The following is a 14,836-nucleotide window of genomic DNA, read 5'->3' as shown; positions in this document are numbered from 1 at the left end:
CGTTCTGCCAAAAGCACCATTTGCATGCACATCTTGTGGTTTTGCAGAAAACTTCATCCGCGTCTACCAAAAGATGCATGTGCATGCTTAAAACGCGTTTTCGCACAAATGCGTGCGCGGGTGCTAAAAAGAGCAGCATCGGCATGCTTAGCACGTCGTTTGGTAGAAATCCACGTGCGCGTTCTGCCAAAAGCACCATTTGCATGCACATCTTTTGGTTTTGCAGAAAACTTCATCCGCGTCTACCAAAAGATGCATGTGCATGCTTAAAACGCGTTTTCGCACAAATCCGTGCGCGGGTGCTAAAAAGAGCAGCATCGGCATGCTTAGCACGTCGTTTGGTAGAAATCCACGTGCGCGTTCTGCCAAAAGCACCATTTGCATGCACATCTTTTGGTTTTGCAGAAAACTTCATCCGCGTCTACCAAAAGATGCATGTGCATGCTTAAAACGCGTTTTCGCACAAATCCGTGCGCGGGTGCTAAAAAGAGCAGCATCGGCATGCTTAGCACGTCGTTTGGTAGAAATCCACCTGCGCGTTCTGCAAAAAGCACCATTTGCATGCACATCTTATGGTTTTGCAGAAAACTTCATCCGCGTCTACCAAAAGATGCATGTGCATGCTTAAAACGCGTTTTCGCACAAATGCGTGCGCGGGTGCTAAAAAGAGCAGCATCGGCATGCTTAGCACGTCGTTTGGTAGAAATCCACGTGCGCGTTCTGCCAAAAGCACCATTTGCATGCACATCTTGTGGTTTTGCAGAAAACTTCATCCGCGTCTACCAAAAGATGCATGTGCATGCTTAAAACGCGTTTTCGCACAAATCCGTGCGCGGGTGCTAAAAAGAGCAGCATCGGCAAGCTTAGCACGTCGTTTGGTAGAAATCCACGTGCGCGTTCTGCAAAAAGCACCATTTGCATGCACATCTTGTGGTTTTGCAGAAAACTTCATCCGCGTCTACCAAAAGATGCATGTGCATGCTTAAAACGCGTTTTCGCACAAATGCGTGCGCGGGTGCTAAAAAGAGCAGCATCGGCATGCTTAGCACGTCGTTTGGTAGAAATCCACGTGCGCGTTCTGCAAAAAGCACCATTTGCATGCACATCTTATGGTTTTGCAGAAAACTTCATCCGCGTCTACCAAAAGATGCATGTGCATGCTTAAAACGCGTTTTCGCACAAATGCGTGCGCGGGTGCTAAAAAGAGCAGCATCGGCATGCTTAGCACGTCGTTTGGTAGAAATCCACGTGCGCGTTCTGCCAAAAGCACCATTTGCATGCACATCTTGTGGTTTTGCAGAAAACTTCATCCGCGTCTACCAAAAGATGCATGTGCATGCTTAAAACGCGTTTTCGCACAAATCCGTGCGCGGGTGCTAAAAAGAGCAGCATCGGCAAGCTTAGCACGTCGTTTGGTAGAAATCCACGTGCGCGTTCTGCAAAAAGCACCATTTGCATGCACATCTTGTGGTTTTGCAGAAAACTTCATCCGCGTCTACCAAAAGATGCATGTGCATGCTTAAAACGCGTTTTCGCACAAATGCGTGCGCGGGTGCTAAAAAGAGCAGCATCGGCATGCTTAGCACGTCGTTTGGTAGAAATCCACGTGCGCGTTCTGCAAAAAGCACCATTTGCATGCACATCTTGTGGTCTTGCAGAAAACTTCATCCGCGTCTACCAAAAGATGCATGTGCATGCTTAAAACGCGTTTTCGCACAAATGCGTGCGCGGGTGCTAAAAAGAGCAGCATCGGCATGCTTTGCACGTCGTTTGGTAGAAATCCACGAGCGCGTTCTGCAAAAAGCACCATTTGCATGCACATCTTGTGGTTTTGCAGAAAACTTCATCCGCGTCTACCAAAAGATGCATGTGCATGCTTAAAACGCGTTTTCGCACAAATCCGTGCGCGGGTGCTAAAAAGAGCAGCATCGGCATGCTTAGCACGTCGTTTGGTAGAAATCCACGTGCGCCTTCTGCCAAAAGCACCATTTGCATGCACATCTTGTGGTTTTGCAGAAAACTTCATCCGCGTCTACCAAAAGATGCATGTGCATGCTTAAAACGCGTTTTCGCACAAATCCGTGCGCGGGTGCTAAAAAGAGCAGCATCGGCAAGCTTAGCACGTCGTTTGGTAGAAATCAACGTGCGCGTTCTGCAAAAAGCACCATTTGCATGCACATCTTGTGGTTTTGCAGAAAACTTCATCCGCGTCTACCAAAAGATGCATGTGCATGCTTAAAACGCGTTTTCGCACAAATCCGTGCGCGGGTGCTAAAAAGAGCAGCATCGGCAAGCTTAGCACGTCGTTTGGTAGAAATCCACGTGCGCGTTCTGCAAAAAGCACCATTTGCATGCACATCTTGTGGTTTTGCAGAAAACTTCATCCGCGTCTACCAAAAGATGCATGTGCATGCTTAAAACGCGTTTTCGCACAAATGCGTGCGCGGGTGCTAAAAAGAGCAGCATCGGCATGCTTAGCACGTCGTTTGGTAGAAATCCACGTGCGCGTTCTGCAAAAAGCACCATTTGCATGCACATCTTGTGGTTTTGCAGAAAACTTCATCCGCGTCTACCAAAAGATGCATGTGCATGCTTAAAACGCGTTTTCGCACAAATCCGTGCGCGGGTGCTAAAAAGAGCAGCATCGGCATGCTTAGCACGTCGTTTGGTAGAAATCCACGTGCGCGTTCTGCAAAAAGCACCATTTGCATGCACATCTTGTGGTTTTGCAGAAAACTTCATCCGCGTCTACCAAAAGATGCATGTGCATGCTTAAAACGCGTTTTCGCACAAATGCGTGCGCGGGTGCTAAAAAGAGCAGCATCGGCATGCTTAGCACGTCGTTTGGTAGAAATCCACGAGCGCGTTCTGCAAAAAGCACCATTTGCATGCACATCTTGTGGTTTTGCAGAAAACTTCATCCGCGTCTACCAAAAGATGCATGTGCATGCTTAAAACGCGTTTTCGCACAAATGCGTGCGCGGGTGCTAAAAAGAGCAGCATCGGCATGCTTAGCACGTCGTTTGGTAGAAATCCACGTGCGCGTTCTGCCAAAAGCACCATTTGCATGCACATCTTGTGGTTTTGCAGAAAACTTCATCCGCGTCTACCAAAAGATGCATGTGCATGCTTAAAACGCGTTTTCGCACAAATCCGTGCGCGGGTGCTAAAAAGAGCAGCATCGGCATGCTTAGCACGTCGTTTGGTAGAAATCCACGTGCGCGTTCTGCCAAAAGCACCATTTGCATGCACATCTTGTGGTTTTGCAGAAAACTTCATCCGCGTCTACCAAAAGATGCATGTGCATGCTTAAAACGCGTTTTCGCACAAATCCGTGCGCGGGTGCTAAAAAGAGCAGCATCGGCATGCTTAGCACGTCGTTTGGTAGAAATCCACGTGCGCGTTCTGCAAAAAGCACCATTTGCATGCACATCTTGTGGTTTTGCAGAAAACTTCATCCGCGTCTACCAAAAGATGCATGTGCATGCTTAAAACGCGTTTTCGCACAAATGCGTGCGCGGGTGCTAAAAAGAGCAGCATCGGCATGCTTAGCACGTCGTTTGGTAGAAATCCACGTGCGCGTTCTGCCAAAAGCACCATTTGCATGCACATCTTTTGGTTTTGCAGAAAACTTCATCCGCGTCTACCAAAAGATGCATGTGCATGCTTAAAACGCGTTTTCGCACAAATCCGTGCGCGGGTGCTAAAAAGAGCAGCATCGGCATGCTTAGCACGTCGTTTGGTAGAAATCCACGTGCGCGTTCTGCCAAAAGCACCATTTGCATGCACATCTTTTGGTTTTGCAGAAAACTTCATCCGCGTCTACCAAAAGATGCATGTGCATGCTTAAAACGCGTTTTCGCACAAATCCGTGCGCGGGTGCTAAAAAGAGCAGCATCGGCATGCTTAGCACGTCGTTTGGTAGAAATCCACCTGCGCGTTCTGCAAAAAGCACCATTTGCATGCACATCTTATGGTTTTGCAGAAAACTTCATCCGCGTCTACCAAAAGATGCATGTGCATGCTTAAAACGCGTTTTCGCACAAATGCGTGCGCGGGTGCTAAAAAGAGCAGCATCGGCATGCTTAGCACGTCGTTTCGTAGAAATCCACGTGCGCGTTCTGCCAAAAGCACCATTTGCATGCACATCTTGTGGTTTTGCAGAAAACTTCATCCGCGTCTACCAAAAGATGCATGTGCATGCTTAAAACGCGTTTTCGCACAAATCCGTGCGCGGGTGCTAAAAAGAGCAGCATCGGCAAGCTTAGCACGTCGTTTGGTAGAAATCCACGTGCGCGTTCTGCAAAAAGCACCATTTGCATGCACATCTTGCGGTTTTGCAGAAAACTTCATCCGCGTCTACCAAAAGATGCATGTGCATGCTTAAAACGCGTTTTCGCACAAATGCGTGCGCGGGTGCTAAAAAGAGCAGCATCGGCATGCTTAGCACGTCGTTTGGTAGAAATCCACGTGCGCGTTCTGCAAAAAGCACCATTTGCATGCACATCTTATGGTTTTGCAGAAAACTTCATCCGCGTCTACCAAAAGATGCATGTGCATGCTTAAAACGCGTTTTCGCACAAATGCGTGCGCGGGTGCTAAAAAGAGCAGCATCGGCATGCTTAGCACGTCGTTTGGTAGAAATCCACGTGCGCGTTCTGCCAAAAGCACCATTTGCATGCACATCTTGTGGTTTTGCAGAAAACTTCATCCGCGTCTACCAAAAGATGCATGTGCATGCTTAAAACGCGTTTTCGCACAAATCCGTGCGCGGGTGCTAAAAAGAGCAGCATCGGCAAGCTTAGCACGTCGTTTGGTAGAAATCCACGTGCGCGTTCTGCAAAAAGCACCATTTGCATGCACATCTTGTGGTTTTGCAGAAAACTTCATCCGCGTCTACCAAAAGATGCATGTGCATGCTTAAAACGCGTTTTCGCACAAATGCGTGCGCGGGTGCTAAAAAGAGCAGCATCGGCATGCTTAGCACGTCGTTTGGTAGAAATCCACGTGCGCGTTCTGCAAAAAGCACCATTTGCATGCACATCTTGTGGTCTTGCAGAAAACTTCATCCGCGTCTACCAAAAGATGCATGTGCATGCTTAAAACGCGTTTTCGCACAAATGCGTGCGCGGGTGCTAAAAAGAGCAGCATCGGCATGCTTTGCACGTCGTTTGGTAGAAATCCACGAGCGCGTTCTGCAAAAAGCACCATTTGCATGCACATCTTGTGGTTTTGCAGAAAACTTCATCCGCGTCTACCAAAAGATGCATGTGCATGCTTAAAACGCGTTTTCGCACAAATCCGTGCGCGGGTGCTAAAAAGAGCAGCATCGGCATGCTTAGCACGTCGTTTGGTAGAAATCCACGTGCGCCTTCTGCCAAAAGCACCATTTGCATGCACATCTTGTGGTTTTGCAGAAAACTTCATCCGCGTCTACCAAAAGATGCATGTGCATGCTTAAAACGCGTTTTCGCACAAATCCGTGCGCGGGTGCTAAAAAGAGCAGCATCGGCAAGCTTAGCACGTCGTTTGGTAGAAATCAACGTGCGCGTTCTGCAAAAAGCACCATTTGCATGCACATCTTGTGGTTTTGCAGAAAACTTCATCCGCGTCTACCAAAAGATGCATGTGCATGCTTAAAACGCGTTTTCGCACAAATCCGTGCGCGGGTGCTAAAAAGAGCAGCATCGGCAAGCTTAGCATGTCGTTTGGTAGAAATCCACGTGCGCGTTCTGCAAAAAGCACCATTTGCATGCACATCTTGTGGTTTTGCAGAAAACTTCATCCGCGTCTACCAAAAGATGCATGTGCATGCTTAAAACGCGTTTTCGCACAAATGCGTGCGCGGGTGCTAAAAAGAGCAGCATCGGCATGCTTAGCACGTCGTTTGGTAGAAATCCACGTGCGCGTTCTGCAAAAAGCACCATTTGCATGCACATCTTGTGGTTTTGCAGAAAACTTCATCCGCGTCTACCAAAAGATGCATGTGCATGCTTAAAACGCGTTTTCGCACAAATCCGTGCGCGGGTGCTAAAAAGAGCAGCATCGGCATGCTTAGCACGTCGTTTGGTAGAAATCCACGTGCGCGTTCTGCAAAAAGCACCATTTGCATGCACATCTTGTGGTTTTGCAGAAAACTTCATCCGCGTCTACCAAAAGATGCATGTGCATGCTTAAAACGCGTTTTCGCACAAATGCGTGCGCGGGTGCTAAAAAGAGCAGCATCGGCATGCTTAGCACGTCGTTTGGTAGAAATCCACGAGCGCGTTCTGCAAAAAGCACCATTTGCATGCACATCTTGTGGTTTTGCAGAAAACTTCATCCGCGTCTACCAAAAGATGCATGTGCATGCTTAAAACGCGTTTTCGCACAAATGCGTGCGCGGGTGCTAAAAAGAGCAGCATCGGCATGCTTAGCACGTCGTTTGGTAGAAATCCACGTGCGCGTTCTGCCAAAAGCACCATTTGCATGCACATCTTGTGGTTTTGCAGAAAACTTCATCCGCGTCTACCAAAAGATGCATGTGCATGCTTAAAACGCGTTTTCGCACAAATCCGTGCGCGGGTGCTAAAAAGAGCAGCATCGGCATGCTTAGCACGTCGTTTGGTAGAAATCCACGTGCGCGTTCTGCCAAAAGCACCATTTGCATGCACATCTTGTGGTTTTGCAGAAAACTTCATCCGCGTCTACCAAAAGATGCATGTGCATGCTTAAAACGCGTTTTCGCACAAATCCGTGCGCGGGTGCTAAAAAGAGCAGCATCGGCATGCTTAGCACGTCGTTTGGTAGAAATCCACGTGCGCGTTCTGCAAAAAGCACCATTTGCATGCACATCTTGTGGTTTTGCAGAAAACTTCATCCGCGTCTACCAAAAGATGCATGTGCATGCTTAAAACGCGTTTTCTCACAAATGCGTGCGCGGGTGCTAAAAAGAGCAGCATCGGCATGCTTAGCACGTCGTTTGGTAGAAATCCACGTGCGCGTTCTGCCAAAAGCACCATTTGCATGCACATCTTGTGGTTTTGCAGAAAACTTCATCCGCGTCTACCAAAAGATGCATGTGCATGCTTAAAACGCGTTTTCGCACAAATGCGTGCGCGGGTGCTAAAAAGAGCAGCATCGGCATGCTTAGCACGTCGTTTGGTAGAAATCCACGTGCGCGTTCTGCCAAAAGCACCATTTGCATGCACATCTTGTGGTTTTGCAGAAAACTTCATCCGCGTCTACCAAAAGATGCATGTGCATGCTTAAAACGCGTTTTCGCACAAATCCGTGCGCGGGTGCTAAAAAGAGCAGCATCGGCATGCTTAGCACGTCGTTTGGTAGAAATCCACGTGCGCGTTCTGCAAAAAGCACCATTTGCATGCACATCTTGTGGTTTTGCAGAAAACTTCATCCGCGTCTACCAAAAGATGCATGTGCATGCTTAAAACGCGTTTTCGCACAAATGCGTGCGCGGGTGCTAAAAAGAGCAGCATCGGCATGCTTAGCACGTCGTTTGGTAGAAATCCACGTGCGCGTTCTGCCAAAAGCACCATTTGCATGCACATCTTGTGGTTTTGCAGAAAACTTCATCCGCGTCTACCAAAAGATGCATGTGCATGCTTAAAACGCGTTTTCGCACAAATCCGTGCGCGGGTGCTAAAAAGAGCAGCATCGGCATGCTTAGCACGTCGTTTGGTAGAAATCCACGTGCGCGTTCTGCAAAAAGCACCATTTGCATGCACATCTTGTGGTTTTGCAGAAAACTTCATCCGCGTCTACCAAAAGATGCATGTGCATGCTTAAAACGCGTTTTCGCACAAATGCGTGCGCGGGTGCTAAAGAGAGCAGCATCGGCATGCTTAGCACGTCGTTTGGTAGAAATCCACGTGCGCGTTCTGCCAAAAGCACCATTTGCATGCACATCTTGTGGTTTTGCAGAAAACTTCATCCGCGTCTACCAAAAGATGCATGTGCATGCTTAAAACGCGTTTTCGCACAAATCCGTGCGCGGGTGCTAAAAAGAGCAGCATCGGCAAGCTTAGCACGTCGTTTGGTAGAAATCCACGTGCGCGTTCTGCAAAAAGCACCATTTGCATGCACATCTTGTGGTTTTGCAGAAAACTTCATCCGCGTCTACCAAAAGATGCATGTGCATGCTTAAAACGCGTTTTCGCACAAATGCATGCGCGGGTGCTAAAAAGAGCAGCATCGGCATGCTTAGCACGTCGTTTGGTAGAAATCCACGTGCGCGTTCTGCAAAAAGCACCATTTGCATGCACATCTTGTGGTTTTGCAGAAAACTTCATCCGCGTCTACCAAAAGATGCATGTGCATGCTTAAAACGCGTTTTCGCACAAATGCGTGCGTGGGTGCTAAAAATAGCAGCATCGGCATGCTTAGCACGTCGTTTGGTAGAAATCCACGTGCGCGTTCTGCCAAAAGCACCATTTGCATGCACATCTTGTGGTTTTGCAGAAAACTTCATCCGCGTCTACCAAAAGATGCATGTGCATGCTTAAAACGCGTTTTCGCACAAATCCGTGCGCGGGTGCTAAAAAGAGCAGCATCGGCATGCTTAGCACGTCGTTTGGTAGAAATCCACGTGCGCGTTCTGCAAAAAGCACCATTTGCATGCACGTCTTGTGGTTTTGCAGAAAACTTCATCCGCGTCTACCAAAAGATGCATGGGCATGCTTAAAATGCGTTTTCGCACAAATGCGTGCGCGGGTGCTAAAAAGAGCAGCATCGGCATGCTTAGCACGTCGTTTGGTAGAAATCCACGTGCGCGTTCTGCCAAAAGCACCATTTGCATGCACATCTTGTGGTTTTGCAGAAAACTTCATCCGCGTCTACCAAAAGATGCATGTGCATGCTTAAAACGCGTTTTCGCACAAATCCGTGCGCGGGTGCTAAAAAGAGCAGCATCGGCAAGCTTAGCACGTCGTTTGGTAGAAATCCACGTGCGCGTTCTGCAAAAAGCACCATTTGCATGCACATCTTGTGGTTTTGCAGAAAACTTCATCCGCGTCTACCAAAAGATGCATGTGCATGCTTAAAACGCGTTTTCGCACAAATGCGTGCGCGGGTGCTAAAAAGAGCAGCATCGGCATGCTTAGCACGTCGTTTGGTAGAAATCCACGTGCGCGTTCTGCCAAAAGCACCATTTGCATGCACATCTTGTGGTTTTGCAGAAAACTTCATCCGCGTCTACCAAAAGATGCATGTGCATGCTTAAAACGCGTTTTCGCACAAATCCGTGCGCGGGTGCTAAAAAGAGCAGCATCGGCAAGCTTAGCACGTCGTTTGGTAGAAATCCACGTGCGCGTTCTGCAAAAAGCACCATTTGCATGCACATCTTGTGGTTTTGCAAACTTCATCCGCGTCTACCAAATGATGCATGTGCATGCTTAAAACGCGTTTTCGCACAAATGCGTGCGCGGGTGCTAAAAAGAGCGGCATCGGCATGCTTAGCACGTCGTTTGGTAGAAATCCACGTGCGCGTTCTGCCAAAAGCACCATTTGCATGCACATCTTTTGGTTTTGCAGAAAACTTCATCCGCGTCTACCAAAAGATGCATGTGCATGCTTAAAACGCGTTTTCGCACAAATCCGTGCGCGGGTCCTAAAAAGAGCAGCATCGGCATGCTTAGCACGTCGTTTGGTAGAAATCCACGTGCGCGTTCTGCAAAAAGCACCATTTGCATGCACATCTTGTGGTTTTGCAGAAAACTTCATCCGCGTCTACCAAAAGATGCATGTGCATGCTTAAAACGCGTTTTCGCACAAATGCGTGCGCGGGTGCTAAAAAGAGCAGCATCGGCATGCTTAGCACGTCGTTTGGTAGAAATCCACGTGCGCGTTCTGCCAAAAGCACCATTTGCATGCACATCTTGTGGTTTTGCAGAAAACTTCATCCGCGTCTACCAAAAGATGCATGTGCATGCTTAAAACGCGTTTTCGCACAAATCCGTGCGCGGGTGCTAAAAAGAGCAGCATCGGCAAGCTTAGCACGTCGTTTGGTAGAAATCCACGTGCGCGTTCTGCAAAAAGCACCATTTGCATGCACACCTTGTGGTTTTGCAGAAAACTTCATCCGCGTCTACCAAAAGATGCATGTGCATGCTTAAAACGCGTTTTCGCACAAATCCGTGCGCGGGTGCTAAAAAGAGCAGCATCGGCAAGCTTAGCACGTCGTTTGGTAGAAATCCACGTGCGCGTTCTGCAAAAAGCACCATTTGCATGCACATCTTGTGGTTTTGCAGAAAACTTCATCCGCGTCTACCAAAAGATGCATGTGCATGCTTAAAACGCGTTTTCGCACAAATGCATGCGCGGGTGCTAAAAAGAGCAGCATCGGCATGCTTAGCACGTCGTTTGGTAGAAATCCACGTGCGCGTTCTGCAAAAAGCACCATTTGCATGCACATCTTGTGGTTTTGCAGAAAACTTCATCCGCGTCTACCAAAAGATGCATGTGCATGCTTAAAACGCGTTTTCGCACAAATGCGTGCGTGGGTGCTAAAAATAGCAGCATCGGCATGCTTAGCACGTCGTTTGGTAGAAATCCACGTGCGCGTTCTGCCAAAAGCACCATTTGCATGCACATCTTGTGGTTTTGCAGAAAACTTCATCCGCGTCTACCAAAAGATGCATGTGCATGCTTAAAACGCGTTTTCGCACAAATCCGTGCGCGGGTGCTAAAAAGAGCAGCATCGGCATGCTTAGCACGTCGTTTGGTAGAAATCCACGTGCGCGTTCTGCAAAAAGCACCATTTGCATGCACGTCTTGTGGTTTTGCAGAAAACTTCATCCGCGTCTACCAAAAGATGCATGGGCATGCTTAAAATGCGTTTTCGCACAAATGCGTGCGCGGGTGCTAAAAAGAGCAGCATCGGCATGCTTAGCACGTCGTTTGGTAGAAATCCACGTGCGCGTTCTGCCAAAAGCACCATTTGCATGCACGTCTTGTGGTTTTGCAGAAAACTTCATCCGCGTCTACCAAAAGATGCATGGGCATGCTTAAAATGCGTTTTCGCACAAATGCGTGCGCGGGTGCTAAAAAGAGCAGCATCGGCATGCTTAGCACGTCGTTTGGTAGAAATCCACGTGCGCGTTCTGCCAAAAGCACCATTTGCATGCACATCTTGTGGTTTTGCAGAAAACTTCATCCGCGTCTACCAAAAGATGCATGTGCATGCTTAAAACGCGTTTTCGCACAAATCCGTGCGCGGGTGCTAAAAAGAGCAGCATCGGCAAGCTTAGCACGTCGTTTGGTAGAAATCCACGTGCGCGTTCTGCAAAAAGCACCATTTGCATGCACATCTTGTGGTTTTGCAGAAAACTTCATCCGCGTCTACCAAAAGATGCATGTGCATGCTTAAAACGCGTTTTCGCACAAATGCGTGCGCGGGTGCTAAAAAGAGCAGCATCGGCATGCTTAGCACGTCGTTTGGTAGAAATCCACGTGCGCGTTCTGCCAAAAGCACCATTTGCATGCACATCTTGTGGTTTTGCAGAAAACTTCATCCGCGTCTACCAAAAGATGCATGTGCATGCTTAAAACGCGTTTTCGCACAAATCCGTGCGCGGGTGCTAAAAAGAGCAGCATCGGCAAGCTTAGCACGTCGTTTGGTAGAAATCCACGTGCGCGTTCTGCAAAAAGCACCATTTGCATGCACATCTTGTGGTTTTGCAGAAAACTTCATCCGCGTCTACCAAAAGATGCATGTGCATGCTTAAAACGCGTTTTCGCACAAATCCGTGCGCGGGTGCTAAAAAGAGCAGCATCGGCATGCTTAGCACGTCGTTTGGTAGAAATCCACGTGCGCCTTCTGCCAAAAGCACCATTTGCATGCACATCTTGTGGTTTTGCAGAAAACTTCATCCGCGTCTACCAAAAGATGCATGTGCATGCTTAAAACGCGTTTTCGCACAAATCCGTGCGCGGGTGCTAAAAAGAGCAGCATCGGCAAGCTTAGCACGTCGTTTGGTAGAAATCAACGTGCGCGTTCTGCAAAAAGCACCATTTGCATGCACATCTTGTGGTTTTGCAGAAAACTTCATCCGCGTCTACCAAAAGATGCATGTGCATGCTTAAAACGCGTTTTCGCACAAATCCGTGCGCGGGTGCTAAAAAGAGCAGCATCGGCAAGCTTAGCACGTCGTTTGGTAGAAATCCACGTGCGCGTTCTGCAAAAAGCACCATTTGCATGCACATCTTGTGGTTTTGCAGAAAACTTCATCCGCGTCTACCAAAAGATGCATGTGCATGCTTAAAACGCGTTTTCGCACAAATGCGTGCGCGGGTGCTAAAAAGAGCAGCATCGGCATGCTTAGCACGTCGTTTGGTAGAAATCCACGTGCGCGTTCTGCAAAAAGCACCATTTGCATGCACATCTTGTGGTTTTGCAGAAAACTTCATCCGCGTCTACCAAAAGATGCATGTGCATGCTTAAAACGCGTTTTCGCACAAATCCGTGCGCGGGTGCTAAAAAGAGCAGCATCGGCATGCTTAGCACGTCGTTTGGTAGAAATCCACGTGCGCGTTCTGCAAAAAGCACCATTTGCATGCACATCTTGTGGTTTTGCAGAAAACTTCATCCGCGTCTACCAAAAGATGCATGTGCATGCTTAAAACGCGTTTTCGCACAAATGCGTGCGCGGGTGCTAAAAAGAGCAGCATCGGCATGCTTAGCACGTCGTTTGGTAGAAATCCACGAGCGCGTTCTGCAAAAAGCACCATTTGCATGCACATCTTGTGGTTTTGCAGAAAACTTCATCCGCGTCTACCAAAAGATGCATGTGCATGCTTAAAACGCGTTTTCGCACAAATGCGTGCGCGGGTGCTAAAAAGAGCAGCATCGGCATGCTTAGCACGTCGTTTGGTAGAAATCCACGTGCGCGTTCTGCCAAAAGCACCATTTGCATGCACATCTTGTGGTTTTGCAGAAAACTTCATCCGCGTCTACCAAAAGATGCATGTGCATGCTTAAAACGCGTTTTCGCACAAATCCGTGCGCGGGTGCTAAAAAGAGCAGCATCGGCATGCTTAGCACGTCGTTTGGTAGAAATCCACGTGCGCGTTCTGCCAAAAGCACCATTTGCATGCACATCTTGTGGTTTTGCAGAAAACTTCATCCGCGTCTACCAAAAGATGCATGTGCATGCTTAAAACGCGTTTTCGCACAAATCCGTGCGCGGGTGCTAAAAAGAGCAGCATCGGCATGCTTAGCACGTCGTTTGGTAGAAATCCACGTGCGCGTTCTGCAAAAAGCACCATTTGCATGCACATCTTGTGGTTTTGCAGAAAACTTCATCCGCGTCTACCAAAAGATGCATGTGCATGCTTAAAACGCGTTTTCTCACAAATGCGTGCGCGGGTGCTAAAAAGAGCAGCATCGGCATGCTTAGCACGTCGTTTGGTAGAAATCCACGTGCGCGTTCTGCCAAAAGCACCATTTGCATGCACATCTTGTGGTTTTGCAGAAAACTTCATCCGCGTCTACCAAAAGATGCATGTGCATGCTTAAAACGCGTTTTCGCACAAATGCGTGCGCGGGTGCTAAAAAGAGCAGCATCGGCATGCTTAGCACGTCGTTTGGTAGAAATCCACGTGCGCGTTCTGCCAAAAGCACCATTTGCATGCACATCTTGTGGTTTTGCAGAAAACTTCATCCGCGTCTACCAAAAGATGCATGTGCATGCTTAAAACGCGTTTTCGCACAAATCCGTGCGCGGGTGCTAAAAAGAGCAGCATCGGCATGCTTAGCACGTCGTTTGGTAGAAATCCACGTGCGCGTTCTGCAAAAAGCACCATTTGCATGCACATCTTGTGGTTTTGCAGAAAACTTCATCCGCGTCTACCAAAAGATGCATGTGCATGCTTAAAACGCGTTTTCGCACAAATGCGTGCGCGGGTGCTAAAAAGAGCAGCATCGGCATGCTTAGCACGTCGTTTGGTAGAAATCCACGTGCGCGTTCTGCCAAAAGCACCATTTGCATGCACATCTTGTGGTTTTGCAGAAAACTTCATCCGCGTCTACCAAAAGATGCATGTGCATGCTTAAAACGCGTTTTCGCACAAATCCGTGCGCGGGTGCTAAAAAGAGCAGCATCGGCATGCTTAGCACGTCGTTTGGTAGAAATCCACGTGCGCGTTCTGCAAAAAGCACCATTTGCATGCACATCTTGTGGTTTTGCAGAAAACTTCATCCGCGTCTACCAAAAGATGCATGTGCATGCTTAAAACGCGTTTTCGCACAAATGCGTGCGCGGGTGCTAAAGAGAGCAGCATCGGCATGCTTAGCACGTCGTTTGGTAGAAATCCACGTGCGCGTTCTGCCAAAAGCACCATTTGCATGCACATCTTGTGGTTTTGCAGAAAACTTCATCCGCGTCTACCAAAAGATGCATGTGCATGCTTAAAACGCGTTTTCGCACAAATCCGTGCGCGGGTGCTAAAAAGAGCAGCATCGGCAAGCTTAGCACGTCGTTTGGTAGAAATCCACGTGCGCGTTCTGCAAAAAGCACCATTTGCATGCACATCTTGTGGTTTTGCAGAAAACTTCATCCGCGTCTACCAAAAGATGCATGTGCATGCTTAAAACGCGTTTTCGCACAAATGCATGCGCGGGTGCTAAAAAGAGCAGCATCGGCATGCTTAGCACGTCGTTTGGTAGAAATCCACGTGCGCGTTCTGCAAAAAGCACCATTTGCATGCACATCTTGTGGTTTTGCAGAAAACTTCATCCGCGTCTACCAAAAGATGCATGTGCATGCTTAAAACGCGTTTTCGCACAAATGCGTGCGTGGGTGCTAAAAATAGCAGCATCGGCATGCTTAGCACGTCGTTT

Source organism: Dermacentor andersoni, unplaced genomic scaffold (genome assembly GCF_023375885.2).
Source record: "Dermacentor andersoni unplaced genomic scaffold, qqDerAnde1_hic_scaffold ctg00000081.1, whole genome shotgun sequence".
Classification (NCBI taxonomy): domain Eukaryota; kingdom Metazoa; phylum Arthropoda; class Arachnida; order Ixodida; family Ixodidae; genus Dermacentor; species Dermacentor andersoni.
The sequence above is the reverse complement of the archived record's forward strand: the minus strand, read 5'-3'. Positions refer to the sequence as shown.